The following is a 2,885-nucleotide window of genomic DNA, read 5'->3' as shown; positions in this document are numbered from 1 at the left end:
CCAGGAAGGTGAGCTCAGGAGCGAGTATATAGCAGGCAGCCAGATGGAGAGACTGGGTAGACTGGGGTACAGGTGGACTGGGCAGATGGAGGCAAGAATGAACAAGCAGTGAAAAAGCCAGTGAGTGTGACCAGGTCCTGAGGGCAGCTGAGATACCTCAGGTTCCTCTGGTCCTCTTCCCCAGAGCCTCTGGTCTCTAGCAGAGTGTCCAGCTGGGCCATGGCCTCATCACTGAAGGTAGATCAGGAAGTGAAGCCCAAGGATGATTCTTTCAGAGTTTATCACAAGCCAGGTGGAAGACGTGGTGACAACTTTTCACAAAGTATTCAAACCTTAAAGAACCAATCCTAGACATCCATGACCAAACTCATCTACTTAGACCTGATTCTCCCTGTTCCTGACCCCATTCTTCTCACCAATATCCACGATGGTTTGGATAGTCTCACTTATAGGAAGTGAAGTTCAGACAGATGTGAAGAGATATTCTAAGATATTTGTGATGTTCAATGGGATGTGAAAAGGCAACCAGCAGCTGGTGGACATTCTTGAGAAAATGAAACCTGAGATCTGGCTGCTTCCCCAGAAATGTAACACAGTCTAAATGTGTGTCCAGCTCTTGAGTCTCAGGATGGACAATGAGAACTATTTTGGGATATCTATTGAAGAAGAGACAAGTTGCAAAGCTAAAATCGATTGGGAATGAAGCTCCATTTCTGGGCCAGATTTCTAAACTGTAAGAGCCAAATTGTTTTCTAAAATAGCTAAACATGCCCATGTGGAGAACTATCGCTACACTGTGGCAGAGACTGATGAGAAAAAAATGTCATCAGCCTTCAGTTTATCATATACAGAGCTGAGAAATCAGTATATAAACTCTATAGGACATGATCCCCAAAATATCAAGAGGATAAAATGACCCAGAAGCAATAACAAAGTTATATTGTACCAAGTCCAGGGCCAGGGGACTCTGTGATTCTCCGTTCAAGACCAATATTGCCTTGGTTTGTGTATTACTATTGTGATGGGAACACTGGAAATAAAACCAGAGTTTAATGGAAGTCTTATCTAGTTCTGTGATGTGTGTTCTGTCTTCTCTTTCCCTAGTGCCTCACACCCAGCCTGCCATAATTTCTGGAGAAATTAGAAAAATCTGCACACAGATGTTTCTGTGTGCAGAATTTTTAGTATGAGAATACTTTTTTCTCTCCTCCTTTGTCTTAAGCTTTGTGTTTTCTTCCTTTTGATGATTGGTTTTCTTTAAAGTTGAGGAGCTAGGATGGTGGGGGAGCTAGGATGGCGGGGGTGGGAAAGACTATCTTACTTCTTGTGAGGCTGAGTTTCTTGTTTTTGTCCTTCCTGCCACAATTTCCCTGTTGACTTAGGGTTTCCAATCTATTTTAATCCCCCCTTGAACCTGATGTAACAAGGAACATGGAGGTCCTTCAGCTGTGTCCCTAGTTCGTTCTATAACTGGATTTTTCTCATTCATATGTATCTACATGTACATACTCATACAGATATGAGTATATATCTTCCTACTCCATTACCTAACCTATCCTCTTTCCTCACCACCATTTTCTTGCCCCAGTTCCTGTCAGAGATACAACTTTTGGCAGGTGATAGTTATCTTAGTTTTCAGTTACCCAGGCAAAAGTTCTGGTCCCATCCTTCTTCCTGATATTGTAGCCACTTGGTGCCCAGGATAAGTTGGAAAAGAACCAATAGCTGAGAAGCAGAGGGCTGGGGAAGACCTTTTCCTCCTAGTCAAGGTCTTTTTGCCTTCTTCCAGGTCAGGTGAACAGAGGCGGGAGATGTTAGCCTGTGTGAGGTCCAGCTGCTGCTGCCCCCATTGTGCTTTCCTTTGGAAATATTTTTGTGCTTCCAAGAAAAGCAATCAGTATATATGTGTATGTATGTACACTTATCGATGTGTCCATGTTTATGGTTAAAAAACTATAGGTCAAAACGGTTGGAAAGTTGACTCCTCTTGAATCTTCCAGGGATAGCACTGTTGCAGCTTTTATGTTAACCCTTCAGCTTTTTTATTTTTTCATGAGACTTGCTATCTGTGGTCAGCCTGCCAGTGGCTCAGTGTCTACTTATGACTTTCACTCATTTTTGCCTTCAATCCTATTTCCACCCAGGCTGCATCATTTTTCCTCCCAATATTCCATAGAAAAGGAATCTGGAGGCTTTCTTCCCAAGAGTATGCAAACCAATTGCACTTTAGTTTGGCGGAAGCCCTGCCTATCTTTCGGATCTCTTCTTCACTTCCATTAGGTATTGTTTCCCTTTTGATTGTTCTACTGCCCCTCTTTACCCTACAACCCATAGATCAAGACCCATAGTGTCAAGAAATTATTAAAAAAATACAAATTTTGACCTCTTTAAATAAAGTCAAGCTGTCTACTGGTTGCTGGTGGTTCACACTTGTAATCCTAGAAGCCAATCTGTGCAGGAAAGTCATGAGACTTTTTGGTGTGTGTGTGGGGGAGATCATGGGGCTTGAACTCAGGGCCTTGGTGATATTCCTGAGATTTTCCTTTTTATTGTCTGGGTAATGTATAAAGGGGTTACAGTCACATTCACCAGGTAGTAGGTGCATTACTACTCACACATTGATACCCTTTCTCATGTTTTTGTCCCCATTTCCCTCCCTCTGTCCCCTCCCAATCCTCTTGTTTTCTCCCCTGCCCTTTCCTATTTCAAATAAACAAACTTGTATACAATGTACTAGGTAACAAAGTCAGAATGAATAACAATTCCTGAGATTTTTTTGTTCGAGGCTAATACTCTACCATTTTGAGCCACAGCTCTACTTCTGGTTTTCTGGTCGTTAATTGGAGATACAAGTCTTAAATTTTCTTGCCTGGGCTGGCTTTGAA

At 42.4% G+C, this 2,885-nt stretch overlaps 1 pseudogene; it reads left to right on the top strand.

The window, feature by feature from the left end:
* The first annotated feature begins 219 nt into the window (after positions 1-219).
* On the top strand, positions 220-916 carry LOC150064818 (proteasome activator complex subunit 3 pseudogene; annotated as a pseudogene).
* The last annotated feature ends 1,969 nt before the right edge of the window (positions 917-2,885 follow it).

This window comes from Megascapheus bottae, chromosome 3 (assembly GCF_031878675.1).
Source record: "Megascapheus bottae isolate mThoBot1 chromosome 3, mThoBot2.hap1, whole genome shotgun sequence".
Classification (NCBI taxonomy): Eukaryota; Metazoa; Chordata; class Mammalia; order Rodentia; family Geomyidae; genus Megascapheus; species Megascapheus bottae.
Note: the sequence above shows the minus strand (reverse complement) of the source record. Positions and strands in the feature narration are given on the sequence as shown.